The sequence below is a fragment of the Numida meleagris genome, chromosome 4, assembly GCF_002078875.1.
Source record: "Numida meleagris isolate 19003 breed g44 Domestic line chromosome 4, NumMel1.0, whole genome shotgun sequence".
Classification (NCBI taxonomy): Eukaryota; Metazoa; Chordata; class Aves; order Galliformes; family Numididae; genus Numida; species Numida meleagris.
Genome location: NC_034412.1, coordinates 88790178 through 88811187, shown reverse-complemented (window position 1 = coordinate 88811187; position 21010 = coordinate 88790178). Strand labels below are relative to the sequence as shown.

The following is a 21010-nucleotide window of genomic DNA, read 5'->3' as shown; positions in this document are numbered from 1 at the left end:
TGCCAGTGCCCTGAGAAGTGCCCCATTGATGCTGAGCTTAGAAAGCAAGTGCGTTTGTGTGTTGCCCCGACAGAGTGTATGTAAGGTTAGCTATTCCTCCTGGCTGCTGGCTTCAGGATGGTATTTCTGTGGAATGCTCTTAGCTTGGTTTAATGTACGCTGCGAGTTGAATTAACCCCTTAGTGCCTGCAGCTGGGGAGTAGCGAGAGCACGCTGGGTGGAAGCAGCCCGCAACGGCTCTGCAGCAGGCTGATGTGCTCAGTGGTGTGTGGCTGTACAGGTTCCCACTGAAGCAGGATGAAGCATGCAGATGAGGACAGCTAAGTCCTTCAGGTTTAACCAAATATCTGAAGTTATCCAGTGGCTGTCCCATGAAATATATCTGCTCTCTGCAGGCTTTCTAATCACACATTAGCTTCCCAAATACGGGAAAAAGTATTGCTCAGTTTGTGAATCTTTACCAGTGGGCTTCTCCTTCAGACACGTCCAGAGCCCTTCTGTTACCACTTTTTCTCAACTGAAACCTTCTTTTTCTGAGGGTTCTATATTTGGTTTAAGTAAGTGATGAGACAAGAGGCTGTGGCCTTAAGTTGCTCCTCGGGAGGTTCAGATTGGAAATTAGGAAAAATTTCTCAGGAAAAGTGGTGAGGCATTGAAACAGGCTGCCCAGGGAGGTGGTGGGGTCACCGTCCCTGGAGGTGTTCAAGAAATGTGGAGATGTTGCACTGAGGGACATGGTCTAAAGTGGTCACAAGCACAGGCTGATGGTTGAACTGGATGATCGTATTGATCTTTCCAGCCTTAATGTTTCTATGAATCTGATCGTTTGTTTCCTCCTGCTCCAGGTAGGACAGGAGGGCAGCACTGAAATAAATCTCTGAATTTTAGAACGGGGTGTGTGGATCCATCTGTCTTGGTAACTGTTCCCTGCTTTTCATTTTCTAAACTGAGAGATAAGGTCTCCGTGTTCCTTTTTTAGTAGTCTTAAGAGAACTCACGTAATCCTGTGATGTTTCACCAAGCTCTGGTTCTAGAGGACCTGTGCAGGAGTGTCCTTGCAGCTCAACTGTGTCCTCTTAAAGCAATGTATAGACATAAGGAGCTGCCCTTTCAGTTCCAACCTTAGCAACCTGGCTTTTAGGGAGAAATTCTACTAATTACAGTGCTTTGCTTTATAACCCGTTGTAACGTGGCTTGCTGACATTAATAGCAATAGATTTAATTAGTCCTAGGTCTTTCAAATCTAATCGCTTTAGAAAAAAGCATAAGCACTTTGATGGGCCTAAGGTAACTGAGGAAGTCAAAGGGATGGGAATATGTTTACGTAATGACAGTTGCATGTTCATCTGCTTTTGTTCATTTAAGATTGAATCTTTCGGCCATAAATTACTCATTAGCTTTTTTTTAGCTGAAAAAAGTGATCAGAATTTAGAACAAAACCCTTTATGAGAAGCTGATTTCCTTGATCCAACGGCTAATGCATTGGGAAATAGAAGGAATGATGGTGAGCAAATCTCAGTGTTTGAATTAATTTCAGTTACATATTAAAGCAGCATATTTAAATGAACTGTCTAACCTCTTTCATCTGCCAGACTGAATTCCAAATCACAAGTATGCCATTCGCTGTGCAGTACTTTAACATTGCTACTTGCAGATGGCGGCCTCGAGTGAAGCACACTCCTTTGACTGAACTTGTTTTAGAAGCTTTAAAGTAGAACTTGAGTTATTGGAGAAAAAAGAGATTTCAAGTGAGGAATCTGTAGTTTAAGTATTAAATACAGATTAAGGCAGGGAATTAATCAAAGGCAGCAGAAAGAATTCAGAACAATGTGTTCTAATGGTAAAGCAGAGAAAGACGCAAAGCATTTAAGCGAAAGTTGTTGGGTACACAATGGTTGTCCAGACACCGGGGGACTCTGCCCTCAAAAAGGAAGAAAACCCCATGTTTTAGATCAAAATTGTGCAGGTGCTGCCAATGCGTTACTGTGACTCATCAGACACCAGTTTATGCATTCTGCTGTGCAAGGGAGGCTTTGCCTAGTTGGTCCATTTCAAATAATATATAAGAGCTGCTCCAAAAGTAATGCCTCCTATTTTATTATGTTGGCTCACAACGTTGGAGGCAGGTGGTGGTGAAATGGCAGTAGAGGTTGGACCATCCCACCAGTATTACATTACGTTTTGTTACTGTGTGACAGATGGCAGCAGAGGGGCAGTCTGACAAAATGGCATCTGAAATCAAGTGTTTATAAAGCAAAAATGTGTAATTAAATTTCTCCACAAGGATAAAATGGCACATATTGACCTTCATCGACCCTTGCTGAATGTTTATGGACACCAAACAGTGGATGTGAGCACAGTGAGGTGGTAGGTGGTGTGTTTCAGCAGTGGCAACAGTGACTTGAAAGACAAGCCACGTTCCGGATGACCATGCACAGCTGTCGCACCACGAAATGAAGAGCCGATAATTGGCTCCAACATGTTGAAATGCCACAAAGTTTGTGGTGGGTGGGTCCCATGAGTGCTCAAACAATGTGAAGCACATTGCCAATCTCGGCTGGACTGTCCTACCGCAACCACTGTATAGTCTGGATTTGGTGCCTTCTGACTTCTGTCGGTTCAAGCCAATGAAAGAAGGAGTGTGTGGGCAACAATTTCCCAGCAATGGCACTGTCATGGCAGCTGTGAAACTGTGGGTCACCTCCATGGGTGCAGATTTTTATGAGCGTGGCATGCAGACTCTTGTTCATTGCTGGTGAAAATGCACAGCTAATGGTGGTGACTATGCTGAAAAATAGTTTTGTAGCTTAGAATTTCCTCTATCAAAGTGTTATTGTGCTCTTTGTCTCTGTAGTTTCCATGGGAATAAGTAGGAGGCACTACTTTCAGAGCGACCTACCTATTTTATACTTCTTAGAAGGCCCAGTTTGTGAGGGTTTCAACATTTTTCACGTCCTGGATAAAGCCTCCACAGAAGAACTGAGATTGGGCTGTAGCTGCTCTACTGCCCTCAAAAATTTTCAAATTGATAAAACTGAGAATGTAGGACTTCTCATGATCTCTGTCCTCTTGAACATGGTTTTCCTTAAGTATTTTTTGTCATCAAAGCACTTTGTATGTGACTTGCCTATTGCCAAAATTGACACCAAGTATTTTTCTAAATGCGATTGTAAGCTTAATTGGTGTCATGAACTTTTTGTTAAGGCAAGCAATAAATTATACTCTGTGATAGAAAAATAGTGATAAAGCACCCTCTATGCTGACAGTGTAGAAAGAATAATGTTGAAATAACTCATATACATACTGGTTGAGTAGGTTCCTCTACAGATCAGATAGAGTCCTGTCTCCTTCCAGTTCAGTAAATGTTCATGAGATTTTTGAATCTGAAAATTGAGAGGATTTCAAAACCCTAATTCCTTCTTCTGATGAGTCTGTGATCCAGGCCATTTCTTACAGCAGAACTGCCTTTCTGCATAGATCGTTACAGAGGGCATCCCCTTAATTATTTATACTATACATACCAGGTGTGCTGATTATGAAATTTCCCCTGAGGCTCCAGAAGGAAATGAATTCCTAATAAATGCATGAGATAGTGGAACAATGTTAGAATCTCCTGGATGAAAATCAGTCATCTGTGTCAGTGATTCTTCTTACAGTGGTTTTAAAAAACGTGACAGAAGCTACGCTTAGACTTGTCACCCAAAGCGTATCAGAGGTGTCAGGAAATTGTCCTTCCAGGGAACTCCTGTTTGGGAAACAATAAAAGAATAAGGTTTAGAGAATCCATTTCTTATCTCTGAGAGATGTGGAGGTGGGTGTGTTGATGTTGGTGGTGAATGAGCTCGTAACTAGTATTATTGCAGAGTGATGACTGAAACATAGTCTAAAGCCATCTGGAAAATTCTCTGTATCAAAACAGAGGACTCTGTTTTGGAAATATGGACTCTTCTTTTCTTGGCAAGTGCAACAGTTTTATTTGGAAGAGAGGACTGTATTTGTCTGAGACATTTTGTTATCAGGACTTTATACTTCCAAGGGAAGAAAGGACCTTTGCCCTGATAAGAAAGGGAGAAATGGCAATGACAGTAATGGCCAGAAGGGAAGGGGACTGAATTTGATGTAAGGGACAACAGAGAAAGTGATGGATGAGTGTGAAACAAGTTGTTTAGTAGGAAAATGACAACACCCATTTTAATCAGAAGCAATGTGCAGCGATCAGGACAAACAGTTTTCTTATACTCATGCTAAGAAAAAATCTGCTCAATTGTGGAATGTATAGAAATGATTCTTATGATTTTGCAGTTAAAAGGAACAGCTAAAAGAGTGGGGTACTTGCAGAGAACATGAAGATATTATTATATGAGCTCAAAGAATTATTTTGCTTCTGTTAAAAGGCTTGTGCTGGTATTGTTAAATGGAAGAGCAGAGAGATGTTAGAAGTAAAAAGACATTTTCAGAAAGTGGAGATCAAGTCTGAACAGAGAAAACAGAAAAGAGCAATACATTCTGGCAGGTTAAATAAGGCAAGTTAAACAAGGCAGGTAAAATCAATTTTGAGGAACAACTTGCCATACTCTCAGAAACAATAAGGAAACACCTTCAAACACACAAAGAGTAGAAACCTGTCAATCTGTAGGCTTGGTAAGTGATTGCAGTGTAATAAGAGCACTCAAAGAACATAGGGCTGTTACAGATAGGCTAAATCTTTGCTTTACTGTTCATTATGAAGGAACTCGCAGAGCCTCCTCTTCTGGAGCGTTTTGGTATCTGGAAGAGCCTAAAGAACTCTTTTAAATTGAAGTGTCAGCAGGACAGGTTTAGAACAAACTGCAAAATGCATAACGCTATTGATAAAAATAGGTGGTATCCATGGTAGCCACCCAAGGCTCCCAAATGAGGAACTGTCAAACAGTTTTCTTTGATATGAATTAAATAATTGTTGTGGCAAGTGATGGAGGCAGATGTGATGCTTAAGGAGCTGTGTACACTGGTAAATCTAACCCTTCTTCGACAGACTTATGGAAGCTTAAACGAAGACTTGAATTTGCAGAGTAAACATGATATATTGGGTAAATGTCCAAATAGATTTTGTAGAAGGAAGCTGTCACAGATCAGTGTATTTTAAAGCCCAGCAGCACATGGGTAGAGGTGATTTGGTTGGCAAGGTATAGTAGGACTTGCAAAGTCCTATACCAATGGCCATCAAACCTGCTAAGTTCTCAAAAACTGTAAGGGAAAGCACTTGTGTAGTTTTGAACTGGTGATGGTTCTAATTAGCTAGAAGTTAAAAAAACAAACCCAGAGGGTAGGAAATGAATCATCAATTTTCCGAATGCAAGGAAGTCTCTAGCTACAAAAGTCCTTGTTCGTATCTTTACCATTACATTACCTACCAATGCTTTAGAAAAGAGAGAGAAAAACATTACCTGCAGGAATTATTCAAGGTAGTTAAAAGTAAAAATGTCTGTGAAAATGATTGAATATTATTCTCCATTTTCTCACCCAAGCTAGAAAACTGCAAAGTGGAAGACAACTCATCCATAGAGATGAAGGCACTGAGGAAAAATATCTTGGTGTTATTGTGAATTGTTCTTGGAAAATATCAGCTCAATCATTAGTAGTGATCAGGAAGATAAATGGGATGGATGTTAAAGACTTCACACACTCAAATATAGCTGCCCTTCTTTTGTTTCTACAACCTATAATTATTGGGCGAGAGGAATTAAATGATTCATAGTTAATTTCTGTCATAGAATAACTATGCAAAAAAAAAAATCCCTATTATAATGATAGTTGAGTGTTCTCCTTCTTTTATATTAGTTTTCCTTACAGATATACTGTCCTGATCCCTGGAGAAAACACTGTCAGGTCTGATGGTTCTTGTTTGAAGCACCTATTTATCTTGGAGATTCCCAGTCCCAGAAATGGCGTCCATTTGAATCAAAGCAAATGTTTAATTCGGTGCATTAGTTTCAGAGGCTAGACTCACATCCTGAGTCTATTTCTTGACTAGGGACTGTTGGTAGTGGTCTTTGGCATAACTTAATTCTGAATAGACACTGTCTTTTTTAAACATTAATTGGGAATTTCTGCTGCTTATGCTTTTTGAGGTCTGCCGCCAACACCCAATCTCTAGCATGTGCGGAGCATCTCTGATGACTGATCTAGCCAGAACTGTAAACTAGAGGGGGTATTTCTTCAGATTTTATTTTTAACTTGCCACCACAGAAGTGACTGGCTCATTGATGGAGTTCTCATTGCTGATGTGAATGGATGTCTCACCAAGAATATATCCCCTAGAAGCTGGGGCCTGAGTGTTTGAGGATGTAGAATGGCATGAAGGTACAGGATGGTGGGTGTTGTAGGAATGCTACACAGGAGTGTAGATTTTCTTATGGATCTTTGCTTCATTGTTTGCTCTTTTCGAAATGATGGCCGTGGGTCTGAGAAAACATATCATGCCAAAGTGTTAAGACTTAATGCTGAGCTGAAATAGGAGAGAGGGATATAGGAGAATGATAGCTTGTTTGCCACTGAATAAGGGAGTGAGGGTGGTGGTACTGTACCAGTTATGGGGTTGGGTAGCAGGCTCGGGTGGAAGAGTACACTATATTGGCATTTGGCATAATTAATTTCTGGATTTTTGATTAAATATTGTGAGCGTGCAAGCAGTATTCGTCAGTGTGGTTCTCTAAGTGGCAAAAGCAATGCTAAACTTTGTAAGCCCCCAAACCTCTGCAAATATGGAAAAAATGACCGTAGCAAGTCAATGAAGATATAGTCCATACGGAACAGGTGCTTGGCTGAAAGGACCATATGCTATGTTTTTGTCCTTGTGCTCAGTGTTACCAAAATGTAGGATGCATTCTTCTGTTTTCTTAGAATAAAAGAGGAGTCTGAGGAATTTAATTTGTTCAGCTGTGTACTTCCTCCTAATACAAGTTTCCCAACTACTTTCTGAAGCTCTAGATTATAGAATATTAAACTCCAGCAGCAGGTGTCTTCAGAGCTGTGGGAGTCCAGTGAAGAGGTTGTGTTCATTGGCAGAGATTTGTAAATTATCACTTTGTTAAGGTGAGTGGGAAACTCTGTCTAAAAGTCATTGGTGTGGAACAATGCTGAATGTTAGCTGTTGCTTTCTTCTTTTGTGGGAGGAGGTTTAGCAGAACTTGCTGCTCACTTTTAATGCTGCTGGATAAACTAATAACTACATCATTGAGATTAGTCTGAAATTTAAATCAAAATCTTGTCTTGGACTTTCTGTTCTGAATGGGCTTGAAACAAATTCTACAGCTCTTATGCATACCTAACTACAAAATTATCTTGACAAATGTCTAAAATGAATTGCGATTATTTCCATTTACTCAGCCTGCTCATCTGTCCTGTTTTAGAGCAAAATACCCCCTATTTCATCAAAAGTGTCACTTTTCTACCACATAGCTTCTATTTTTATGGTTAGTATATTTAGGTAAGATTAAAACGTGCATTTTCTCAAATGACTTATCTGCAGCTTCCAAATAAATGCTACTTGTCCTTCCGCTTTTCTCAAACAAGCGTTTAAAGAATTGGAAGAAACAACAAAATTGAAGAAAATCAGGCTCAGAGTATTTAAAAACACGTCTATATACAAGTTCTTTAATTACAAACATGCTCTTTTACACTAGCTAATCTTAGAAGGAGCTGTTACTTAAACTGTGTTGGTTTGTGATAAAAACACATTGGCCAACAGCTACTTTAAAAATTCCTGTGAGGAATCTCTGTTACATTTTTGCAGCTCAACACTTTTCATCTGAGGATGAAGAGAGCGCAGGAAGCTAGACTAGGGACACGGTGGTTAGTAAAACTACAGAAACTTTCAACAGCCTACTGGATTACGGAGTTCTAATCTGTTTAACATCTGAGGAGTCCAGGCTGTTTTTAATCTCAGCTTAAATAAAGAAAATTTCAAGGTTAAAGGACTTTGGTGGTGATATTGGAGATTTTGGTTTGACATTTTAACCTAAATAAGGAGTTAACATTTCAAGTGATGGGAATTGATGCATCACTGATGGTTTCAGGAGAGTGACGCTGACTTACACCAGCTGAACATCTGTCCCATCAGGTTTGTGCAAAATAAAAGCCTGAGTTTAATTCAGAGTACAATAATGAGGTGTTCAGCCTAACTGCACAGCTGTGTTTCCTTGTCTTAAGAGCACTGACTTGCCATGCATACCCTAAAACTTGGTTATGTGTCTTAGGCTGCAGTGGTGGGCCCACTCCTTTCCTTTGACCAAAATTCCAGCCTTACCTCTTCAACATATCCAAATCTGCCCTAATCTCTTGCACTTGACATGGAAGATTTTGCATCCCCTGAGCTCCTGCAGCAACTGTAGAGAAGTGACTGCCTTAGTCACTGATTACCATTTGCCAGGCTCTTGGCACTTGAGCCAGCACATCTATTTTTGTGTCTCCTGCCACCTAACAGCTTCCACCCTCCAGACAGTAACCCCTGCAGTTCTCTCTGTGCTTGTTCCCAGATCTTGTTCCCTCCACTATACTTGTCCATTGAACTCTCTGCACTGTTATCTACCATTGTTCCTGGGTGCCCTTCTCCCACCCATTCTCTGTTCCAGCTTTCATGCTGCATCCCATGAGCAGCTCCCACACTTGCAAGCTCTAAACCTGGCCCGGGGAGTCAAACCTGCCCTGTTGCCAAAGCCTCAGCTCACAGCCGTGTGCTCACTGCTTAAGATACAAATGATCGGTGTGGTGGTTTTTGTATAATAACGTAGCGGTTATAATACTTGTCTCAGAAGTGGTTGAACTTGGGTTTGGGTCCTCTTTCTCCCAAGGGATATTCAAATACGCCTGTCCCTTCCCAGGCTGTAGGCAACCTCTCAGCCCTTCCTATTGAAGTTGTGCCACAGCGCTGAGAGGATTCGTAGAGCCAGAGAGGAGAAGCAAGTGGGAGCCTGACTGCAGCTTACCATTAGGGACCTCCCCTGAACAGAGGAGGGGAGCAGGTATCGGGCACCATTCCCAAACCTGCTTACTAAACATTTTGCATTAAGACGTCCCTGGATAAAAATCAAAACTAGCCCTGGAGGCAGAGTCCAAACCCAGCACCTATCTGTGCAGGTAGAAGTTGAAACCATGTTGCCCTGGCGGCAGGTGCTGTTTTCATGCCACCCCAGCCACTCCCTCCTCCTCCGGCCATGTCTTTAAATGAAAGCTGGGGTGGCTGCTTTCTCAAACTGACTCCAGAGCCATGTTGAGGAGTCTTAGCTGTGTTCAGGACTTCTCAGCCTCAAGTGGGCTTTCATGTGCCTAAGTGGTAAGATGTTCCGCTCAGCCAACATGGTGGGATCTCAGCATGGAGTAAGAGAAACTTGAGGTACACAAATACCTTCTTTTGGTGCAAAATCTGGGTACCTGTGGACTCTTAGGCACCTAATCAGTTATTTTCTTGGAGGAGGGGAGAAGTCATGGTTAATTCAGAGTCAGACTTGGAAAATTTTCCCCTTTATAATACTTTTAGGTACTACTGTAGCTTTGAGGACCTTGCCTTAGAGTGAAATAATACCAGTTTTATTTTGAGATGTGACTCAAGGATGCACACGTTTGACTTCAGCTTTGGAATGTCCAGTTCTCTTTTTAAAGTTACTTCAGTTTCACTGTCATTTAGAAACTTTTGGAATTTTTTCTTGCTGTCTCTCTGGGCTTTCCTTGTGTAAAGCAGAGATAACAATACCTTCAGGACCCACTACATTTACAAAATGATTTGTGATCCTCTTTAGGACAAAGCACTGAGCATTGAATGGTAATGGAAACGTTTGGCAGATGAGAGAAAAAGCAGGAAAAGATGTGTCCATTTGTGTACTGGGTGAGGTTGAGATCCCTTTTAAGAGAGAGAACTTTTTCTGGCAGCAGTAAGATGTCTAGATGAGGGTGTTTGTTGTAGTGTTTTGGCTTAAGGTTGAGTAGTTTCCATAGAGGAATTAGGTTGTTGAAAGTGTATGGGCCTATTCAAGTTATTCATGGTGGGACTGCACTGCGTAGGGAATATATTTCTCCTTGTTGTTTCAAAGGCCAGTGTTTGCAAACTGAACTGAACCCACTTCATCTAGACCTTTACAAGACAACCTTGCCTAAGTACAGCTGGCCTTTCTCCTTGATTGCTCAGAAATGTTTCTCACTTTCCTCTTCATTTCTCTCCCTGCATGATATCTTGTTCTGACAAACTCTCTCTCCCCCAGATACGAAGTTCTGTTGCGGATCGGTGATCTGCTGCGACGAGTCCTGCATTGACTTCAAGGCTCATGGAGGATCTTCTATTCCAAGGACAGCAGGTACTGAAGATTTTCTTCCACAACATAAAAAAACCCCAAAGCTATAAATGTGCAGGTGTGTGCACTCCTGTTTCCCAAGCCCGTGCCTCCGTACTGCTCCACCTCTGAGAATCAGGGAAAAGGAATGCAGAAGAGTGTTTTGGGGCAGCAATTTCTGAGTGCGGAGAAGTTGCTGTGTTGTCTCCTCTTCAGCTGGAGGAGGTCAAGGCCATCACTGTTGCAGACCCTTGCAAGAATTTGCTTCACAGGTTTGTACGTTGTGAGTGGGGGAGTCCACATTGTAATACCTGCTTTCTGTGGTGATTGCTGATTTGGGTTTTTATAGCCTTTAATTGAGTGATGTTTTGTCCTTGAAACCTGTTTGCTTTCTTCTGATGCACTTGCTCAGATGTTGCTGTATGAGTGGACATATCAGAGATACTAACCAACAGAGTGAGGGGTATATTTTAAAGATACGGGCTTTTAACATTTCTTCACATTCTTGAGATTCCACATTGTTGTGTCCTGTGGTGGACATGCCAGCTTACAGTCATGTAGTGGAATGTAGTCTCATTGTCTCCCCTAGCTCCTACCTGCGGAATTTGCTACAAGAACATTGCTCAAAGAAAGGCAAAATATTTTCTCTTTTTATTGATCCTTATGCAAAATTATAGCATGTAGAAAATCAGCTTGTGGCATCCAAAATATTTTTGATTTTTAACAATCTCAGTTTTGTCCCAAGATGGTGCAGAGTCCGAAGGGACGTGCAACATATTTCTGAATTTTTGGAGGGAAAATAAAATGCTCTTTTGCCTCCTGAGGGGTTCTGCTGTGAGGCAATGGCTTGTTCCCCCTTCGTTTATCCCCTCCTTTCCTCAGCGATGACTTGTGCTGGAATAGTTCCTGTTAGAAAACACCCAAGTAAAATAATACATGTATGTGTGTGTATTGTGCTGTGTGAAGCAGCACAGATGCCTGTTCTCTGAAGATAATTACCAGAAATCAAATGCAAACAAAAATCTCAGTCAAAAGATCTACTTAGTGTTTTACTATTGCTTTATACAGCATTGAGCGTTTGGGAATGAAAGAGAACTGACTGGAACGTTTCTGGCTGCAGAGTACTATCAATATTGCATCATGTTCGTAATCTGAACTACGGTTGATCTTGCTTTCCCATATAGTAGCATGTCAAAAGTAGTGGGAAACATCTAAGCTATCTTAAAAGTGAAAGTGACACCAGTAGCTTTAAGACTGATAACTGGTAATGCCAGCAGTATTTTAAATGCTGAGACAGGAACTTGCATGTGGTGCCTGCCTGAAGGAGTTCTTGTTTGTAAGATAAAAACCACATATGGAGGCAGAGTAGAATAGAGTTTCTAATTTATTTAAAGTAATGAGCTGTATAAAACACTCCAAGAATATTCCCAATATTAGTAGGGACCGTTCTAATGGATTCTCTTCTGCCTCATAGCAGAAGAATTTGCAGAAGGAAACTGAAAGTGGTTATTTCTATCAAAGCAAACATTAGTAAGGTTGTACCTGATTCTGCTTTCAGGACCTTCATTACCAAAAGAATTATCTGATTCCTGCATTCCAAGGGGTATTTAGTATTGCTTCAAAACCTTTTTGGACCTTTCTTTTGGCTTTCATCTCTGGTTAACTGACTCCTGCAAGACGTTGCAGAAAGAGCACATTCATTTTTTTGTCCTGGGATCTGCTGTGACCCAATGTTATGGCTTTTACCCAGTGGCTGGTGGGAGTCTGGATGTCAGCTGTAGTTATCTGATAGCTGTGTACAATGCCCAGAGAGGCACCATATGGATCAGAGGTCAGGAAAGGAGCTGCAGTGCAGACTGGTTGATGAAAGAATTTGCTTATTGTGGCAGCTGGTTACAGCAGGGATCAAAAGTTCTGGTAGCTGCATTTTGGCATGGCAATGTGGTGTCCACCGGGTTTTAGGTGACAGTGAAGATCAGAGAGTTAGCTGGGAGTATGTGATGTCATGTTGAACAGCTCATTGCTGTTCTGCTTTCAGAAAGGTGAGGGGTTTTTTTGGAAAATGTTTACTGTTGCCAGAAGAATTGGATAGGGTTTTGTCTTGTCCCATGTACTAGAGATGTCCTGAGTCCTCATTTCCCAAATGTGTGCTGGGCCATCCAGGTACCCCAGCTCATGTGTTCAGTGGTCCTGGCAGATGAGCACTTCACTGAAGTTCCTCATAATGTATTCACAAAAAGTGTTGAAATACTCTGTAAGAGGCCTCAAGGAATGATTAGCTTAATCTTCAATTATTTCCCACTGAGACTTGATGAGAAATCATTTGAAAAGGTAGACATGAGCTTTAATATAATCTGCCTGTACAGTTGTCAGGAAGCAAAGTATGCAGAGAGGAAAGATGTTCCAAGTGAAGAAAACCATGACATTAGGATTGAATATTTTAGACTGATGACTATTATCCACTGTTGGTCTCCTTGAGTGGCTTCAGCCACTGGAATATTGCTACAGGGCATTATAGACAGTATGGGGAAAGAGCACAAAATATGTTGCACAAACCCGAAAACCATTGCTATTAGGTTAAAGCTGCTGTATATTAAAAGAGAAGAATATTTTCATTTATGTGGCTTATGAGAGGCTGACAAGAAGCAGTCATACTTGGTATGCCCTGGGATGAGAAGGTTTGCTGATCAGGCTGTTGAGCTCTTTTGAAACCGTCAGAAAAAACAGGAACTGTAGCCAGTCCAAGTAGTTTTTACTCTTTTACAGTGAAGTAGGAGGAAAAGAAAACTGACCTCCTTAAGTCCTTTTGAGCTGCCTGATTGCTTCTAGTAAACAGTTGCACAAGAGTGCCTCCCGTGGGAAAAGCACTATTACTTTCTGTTTGTGCAGCAAATGCAAAACTCTGACCACTTCTATAATTTAAGAGAATGAGATAATGCCTTGTGAGCTGACTTGGTTTTCTCTAAATTGTTTAGTCTTGATATCTCTGCTATCAGATGATGGTTTGTTACCATTTTGGTTAAAAGTATCTCTGTCTCTCCACTCATTAAAGCTATTTTATATAATCAAATAATCCCAAATTCCTCAGCAATTGAAGATTTGCTTAGAAGATGGGGATCCAAAAGAGCTCCTTCTGGCTATGCAGAAATCTGTCAATTTAATGTTTAGGAATGAAACAAGATAAGAATTCTCTAGTGCCATTCACATCTGCCACAGACTCTTCCTTGTCTGTATTTACATCTTCAGGCTGGATGTCCCTTACGTCTGTGTGGTTTTAGGTTCCATATGTTTTAAGGTCCCCCCCCCCCCCCCCTTGCTCCTTGAAACATCTGGGTTAGGTTTCTTATTTGTGCTGGGTGTTAACAACTCCTGTGGAGTTTGGCTGGAAATAGATGGATCTGCACTACTGAAAACTGACTCTGTAGCCCCTCAGTTTTCTTACTGTTCACGGTAATCTTTGCTCAACTACCAGAGTAGTCTTGCTGCCAAAAACATTATCTGAGTGCTCACTAATCTTCTACCAGCAATCAGGGGTGTAGAATCATAGAATCATTAAGGTTGGGAAGATCAGTGAGATCACCTAGTCCAACCATCAGCCCATACTGTGACCATGTCACTCAGTGTGATATCTACCCTTTTCTTGAAAACCTCCAGGGATGATGACTCTACCACATTTAAAATAGTCTTGTTGGACTCGATGATCCCTGTGTGTCCCTTGCAACTGGAGATATTCTGTGACTCGCTTGCATGGTCTGCTCAGCAGGGGAATGGATGGTGGTAGGTACCAATATATAAAAGCTGCTGCTTTTGGTATAGTATCAGCATGGCTTGCCTCTACATCTGAATACTCAAATTGCAGTGGGTATTTATATGCAAGCAAATCATGTTCCTTTTCTCTGTGCAGATCTATATTTATTCAAGGCATATCCTCTGGCTTACAAAACCGAATGCTGTGTTGAATGAAAAACTCTGGGGAGGATTTTAAAATCTCCGGTGGCAGTGGACAGCTCATGTTGGAGGCAGAGGAATTTGCATCCACACGCAGTTTGTGAGTGTGCATTTGTTCAGGAGAATTTATGAAAGGAGGCAGAGTGGCGTCCTTGGACGCTAAGCCATAAGGCTGGCAGCAATATTTCTGGGTGCAACTGCAAGAAAGTATTTCTTTGATCCACAGACTGATGGGTTTGTTGTCTTTCACTGAGGCCATGGAAGGAAGCGAGCACAGTCTCCTTTGTTTAGTGATAGCTGAAACAATAGAAGCTGATGCACAAATCAGAGGAGCATGTTAAAGCTGGAATATAAACTGAACCCTGGTGGCTAGAGAGTGATTGGAGTGGAGCCGTGTGTGATAAACAGAGGATAGCCACATAGAAGGAAAACAGCTGGAAAAAGCCAGGAGTCAATGGGGAACATGCCAGCAATTGCAATCCAGGCTTATGAAGAAAGCAGCAAGAGGAGATGCGGTGTCTCCATGCAGAAGTCAGGCTAGAGGGGCATGTTTGGGTGCAAAAGATGGAAAAGACCAAACCAGGATGTCCACAGAGCAAGACTGGAACATCACAGAGAAAGTAAGTGGCTCTTATGCCTTCTCCTAATGAAGGAGCTCACAAGACCTCAGATACTGGCAAGCCACTAAAAAGGAGCAGTATTATACGTGTATTAAAATACACATTTCTATATTGAGATGGCTCCTTATCCTGCCTGTCACAAGATGTGAGAGCTAGCACTTAAGTTGCCGATATTGTGTTCATCTTGGAGATGTGATCCACTGTGTTGGTAGCTGAAGAATTTGTGTAGATCATCTGAACCTAGGCAGAAGTCACCCCTGGGGGAAGCATTTGCAAATGTAATCTGCACAGGACTTCACAGGCCACATGGCTGCATGGCCTCTTTGGGGTGACATGGAAACATGCACTTCTGCTGGAAAACCAGGATGTTTTCAGCTTTTCTATGGAGTTCCTTAATGGGGAACTAAACTTTCCTGAAACACTCAGAGCACAGTGCTGGGAATAAAGTCAAGACCAAGCACTACTTGCTCTGATGCTTCCAGTTGAGCAGTCGGGTCCCTTTGAAAACCGTGAATGTCTTCCATGAAAGGACACTAAAACTCTTTAGGGATGACTGGCAGTGCTTGGCAGCCTGTCTCAGGAATGGCAGCTACCTCTTATGAAACCTCAACTTCCACTAGCAACTACCTCAGCTGACAAGCTCAGTGGTGTTGGTGAGTTTGGTTTTACTTACCTTCTTGGCAGCTCTCCGATCAGGCCGATCTTTTACAAGTGTCATTTGAACGTTATGGATTGAAACACTTTTCTAAGATTTCCATTCCTGAAGCTGCCTTGCAATAATACCCTAAACACCATTTACATTTTAGTATTTAAATCTTTTATGACTTGATATGGAAATCTCCTGTGCCCTAAATATTTTATCTGAAATATTTTTTTAATCCAGTAAACCTTCCTCTGCGGATCTGCATAGCTGAGCAAAACTTTGCGAGGGGAAAAGACGAGGGATAGCCTGGGGACCTCGAGCAGAAACCTAGGAGAGCTGGAGACACTCCTGCATTCCTCCACTTGGCAGATGTCTTTGATTTTATGCTTTTTTTTCTTTTTCAAAACCTGGGTCTGAGAGCCTCCCCACGCTCTGCTCTCATTGCGGGCTTTGGCAGGGAGTCAGGAGGACGGCGAGGGGATGCAGACGGCTGCTAGGTGGGTGCAGCGGGCTGCCAAGCCGGTAGCAAGCCCTGAGCAGCAAGGCTGGGCTTCTGGCAGGGGATTGCCAGTGACTTGCTCTGCAGATTCTCCAAGGCCAGTGGTTATTGGAAAAGGGCCCAAACCACTCTCCTTTCTGGAAGAGCAGTGGGCTAGAACCCATTTATTCAACACAGCTGTAATGCTCGCTACCAAAACGAAGTGAAAACTTGCTTAGCAGGAATCCTATGTGAATCCCAAGCGCTTTACACTTGGCCAGATCTCATCTGTTTGAACCTGAGGGCTGAGCATCTCTCTAATGGATTGATAACCTCCTGAAGTATTTATTTTTAACAATTGCTGCCTTTTGTGCTTCTGTTAGTTGGGGATTACGACAGGCATTAATTCTTGCTCTGGGGAAGAAAGGAGGCCGTGGGCAGCAGAATCACGGACAAACCCACTCCTATCATCTGCTTTTTCATGGCTTGGCTGCTTTTCTGCTGAGCTGCAGAAAAGTTGCTCAGCGCAAGGCAGAGGACAGACTTCCGTGTAACACGGATTTTTTTATTTTTCCTCTGCAAAACATGTCAGATCCAAACTGCAGCAGATTAAAGGCTACATCTAAAATGAACTGTTTAGAATAAGTTCTCAGAGGAATTTACTTCTGAAAGAAAAATATTTGCATAGTGTTTTAGGAGCAGTTTTTAATGAACAAGGCGCTTTCAAGCACATTTTATTGTGTTGAATGCTGGCAACCAAACATGGGCAGGAGAGCTTATTGACTAACCCCTGTATGTAAGCAGGACCAAAATAATTTCTTATCAGGGGGATTCAGAAAACCATTCATTGGGAAGTGAATGATTTTTCTTTCTCATCTGATACGTTGCTTCCCTTTCAGAAAAGTAGCATGTCTGTTACTACATATTGCAGGGTTTCTCCGTGTACTAAGAAACTACAAACGATTTCTGAAGAGTAAGCATATCAGTTTGTTCAGCCCAGAGCAGAGGAGACTGGGGTCTGAAACATGAGTCCCTGCAAAACTGTACAACAAAACAAAAACTTAGTCCCATAATTTTTTACCTAATCACTACCAGCACAGCCATCTATACCTGGTTTCTCCAAGCAGTGAATTCCCTGGGTTCCCTTCAGCCCATGAGCTTTTTCTTCTAAAGAAAAAGCTTTTTCCAGTTCCCTCTTGTCTATTGCTAATGATTCCTGGGCTGACTGGTCTCACCATCAAACCCCTGCTGAAGCCACATTTCCCACCTTCTTTGTGTTCACCCCACTGCCTCTCTCCATTCTTCCCTCTGTCTGAATGTCAATACAAAGCTGGCTTCCATGGTTACTAATAAAATAGGCAATGGAGATTATTTTGGTCAGAATCTGTTAGTTCAGCAAGATCAAATTGTTTTTGGGAAATGTTTCTGACTGCAGTGAAATTCAAGCAGGATGTGGCCTATCAAAATGAAATCAAAGACCTTTCCAGCTTCTTCTAACTCATAGACAGCTGTTCTTCTGGGCTGCCTGCTTTGACAGCAGAAAAACCTGCCCTGCAGCCCCATAGCAGAGCGTTTGTGTAGAAATGTTCATTTTTCCTGTTCTTTTGTTCTAAGTTTTAAATCATCAAGGTCTTCTCTGCAAAGAGGGCTTGCATATCTTTCCCTCAGCCAGCTTCCTCCGGCGCACCCATTGCTGTTGTCAGGCTTCTTTGCAGGCTTAAAACATTTATTTTGGATGTATGTAAAAGCTATTAAACCATTCAGTGGCCTTTACTCTGCAATATTTTGCTGTCACTTGTCTCTCCTGGTCTATCCTGTTCCCACTCTTCTGTTTCCCTTGTGGTGTGTCCTAGTTAGTTTGTAGTCCTTCTGACAAAAGGCACTGTCCTTTTTATGCACTGTGAGATGCATACTGTAGTTCCTCAGTCTGAATAAATTATTTTTGTTTTTGCAACACGACCTTAAAGGTCACTGAGATCTAACCCCTTGCCATGGACTGATTGCCCCCCACCAGCTCAGGCTGCCCCAGGCCCCACCCAACCTGGCCTTGAGCACCTCCAGAGATGGGGCACCCACTCTTCTCTGTGCCAGTGCTTCATTTCCCTCCGAGTAAAGAATTTCTTCCTAACATCTAACTCATATCTCCCCTCTTTTAGTCTAAATCCATTCTCCCTTGTCCTGTCACAATCAGTCTGTGAAAAGTTGCTCCCTTTCCTGCTTGTAAGCTCCCTTCAAATACTGGAAGGATACAATGAGGTCTCCCTGGGGCTATCCTGAAATGTGTGGACAGCTTTTTTTGGAGCTTAAAACTCAATATCCCACTGCAATGCAAGCACTGATTGCTTTTGCTTTTAAACAGATGAATACTTTTACACTTTTTGAAACATGTCTACGCTGAAGTAACCAGAGGATGAACATATGCTCTGCAGTGACAATCCTGCTTCAAGGTTTAGTTCTTGCCCACTTGTGTTACTTTCCTCATTGGCCATACTGAAGAGTTCATGGAGCATTGACAGGCCTGTGCCTTAGGCATCCTTGCTTTCTACATCTTGCCCAAAACACAAAAGGTTGCAAACAAGTTTGCTATTTGATTTACTTGTGACATTACAGGATGCCCTACTGAAACACTCAGGCACCCCCAGCAGGGGCCTCCTCCTCCCAGCAGCACTGCTCAGAGGCTTTGAGCCTGAACAGCCTAAAATGGTGTTTGCTGACAGTGGTGCTAAAACTGGGTTCAGATCACTTAAGTAGTGTCAACAGATACATTAGGATTTGAGAAGCTGACCTCTGTGATAGAAACATCTGTAGGTGAACTTCATGAAATCCTCATCTGCAAATTAGAAACCCTTCTATGCACTTGAGGTTTGTTAATGTGGTGGCAAAACTGTTAAAGATTTGAAATGTCTGGCTAAGAAGTCAATCCCAACTAAAAGAACAAACCTTTGTACTAGAAGTTAGCAGTCTCTGATTGTTTCCAGCTCCTCCTTCTGAGCTCAGATAATACTGGGCGTGCCACTCCTACAGGCTCCTCCAAGAGCCATCTCCTCAAATCGTCAAACATTCATTGTTTGGTTCCTTGTTAGAATTGTGGCAGTTAGCAAGCTGCTTGAGTCCATCTCTCCCACAGATAGGAGATCCAGAAACCAGATACCTGGCTTTGGTAACCTTGTTTTCCTTTCCTTCACCTCTTCGTTTTTATTTCTGAAGCAGTTGGGCCTCTGTGATCACTTGGCAGAGAACAGAGGGGAGATGCTGTCTCTATGCTCTTTTATTATGATCGTAGTTAATAAAGCTTCTGTCTGACCTGTCTTAAATTATACTTGTATTGTCACACACTTGGAGTCCCGGTGTTGGCCAACATTATCTTTAAGATCACCATGAAAGGTGGAGCAAATGTGAAAGATGTTACTCAAGCTAATATATGACTGCAAAAAAGGTAGCATGTTTAGACAGTGGAGAAGATCATTAGATTCATGATCTCTTGAACTCTTAGGAACAGGAGAGTGTTGAAAGGAAGGGCATGAGTAAGATCTTCAAGTGCGCTGAGGCGGATGTTCTAGATTTGTCACTGCAGCACAGAGAAAGGATTGTTGTGAGCGGGAGAATGGAGCTACTGAGAGAGGTTATTTACAGAGCTGTACTCTGGTATTTATTTCAGCGTCTTCTAAGATGAAAAGCATCCTCACTAAGGAGAACAGTAACTGCTTCTGTTGCGTGCAGGGTACTCGGTGCCAGGCTGGTCCTCAGGCTGGTGCTGTAGGGCTGTGGGGTCATTGGAGATAGCCAGGTGGAGCATATGAGGTATGCTGGTGACATCTGGCATCAGTGCTTTGGGTTTGGCTTATCCTGCAAGCAGTTATGCTCCGATTGGTGACCAACCAGTCTTGAGGTAGATGACCAGTCTTATCTGGCTGGTGGATTAAAGTTGCTATTGGACTTTCTCCCCAAATCCTGTTGTTCTGGTGACTGAGAACCCTCTCCCATTACAGAGTCTCTTTCCTCTCAGGTTTACTCCTCCAGACTTAGTGTCCAGGATAGGGGGTTAGCAGCTCCCAGCGATCGCACAGAGCAGTCTGCAGATAGGCACATTATTTAGAGAGGTGTTTTTTCTCCCCTGGGCTCAGGGGAGAACTGCAGGGGGGATTTCTGGGGTAAAAAAATGCCTTTTCTTGTTTTCAGGTCCACTTAGGCGAACAGGCACTTCACCAGCCACTGGGCATCTGCACTTCAGCAATGCAGAAGAGGCAGGCAGAGTCTCTGTAATTAATAGTGATGACTTTCTCAGAGGATGGAATGAAAACTTGAGTCTTGGAAACTTAGATTCCCTTCTGGTGCTGGGGGGAGGGGAATAAGCGAGGCATTATTAGAAAGCATTTCTTTTATTTAACAGATGTTAAATAGCACTATGCCACTATATCAATCTGTCAATTAACCCTAATAGGAAACAGCATAGAGAGAAGTAAGAGATGCGTATTCAGGGCAACTGTGGCCTCCCTTTGGTGGAGGTATGGCCCCGCAGTCAGGGCTATGTGGAAGGAGCAGTCCCACACGTGCCCAGCACATGTGGATGAGAAGAGGAATGTCTGTGGACCAGCATGGAACGAACTTGCTGCAGCTGGACAGGTTTTCTCTCCCACCCTGTCCTGGTGGATACGCTAGAAACTGGATTAAAAAAATCTTTAAAGCAGAGACCATGCATAACTTTCCCCACACCCCCAGATATATGTAATGTTCTATAGGTTTCAGCAGTGTTTATCAATGTTTTCACAGTCCAGGTGGATTAAAAGCTGGAGGGGACAAACAGACCTCTAACAGAGTATTAAAGGCTGAAAAGCAACCTTTTCTTTGCAGTAGTGTACATCGGCCCCGGATCAGACCCAGCTCTCTAACAAGAAACCCACTGTGTTTTCCTCTTTGACACTGCATTTCTTCCTTAAACTTGTCCTGGTGATCCCCTGCCACTGGCTATGGACGTAGTCAACAGAACTTGGTACGATTTTACTGATATAGCTGCATG

At 42.4% G+C, this 21010-nt stretch overlaps 1 protein-coding gene across 1 annotated transcript in view; it reads left to right on the top strand.

Moving 5' to 3' along the window:
• Positions 9258-21010, top strand: part of MSANTD1 (Myb/SANT DNA binding domain containing 1) — a 30218-nt gene continuing 18465 nt past the window's right edge. The window contains exons 1-2 of the mRNA XM_021397133.1: positions 9258-9373; positions 10236-10328. The gene's annotated coding sequence lies outside the window, so the exon portion shown is untranslated. The remainder of the gene's footprint in view (positions 9374-10235; positions 10329-21010) is intronic.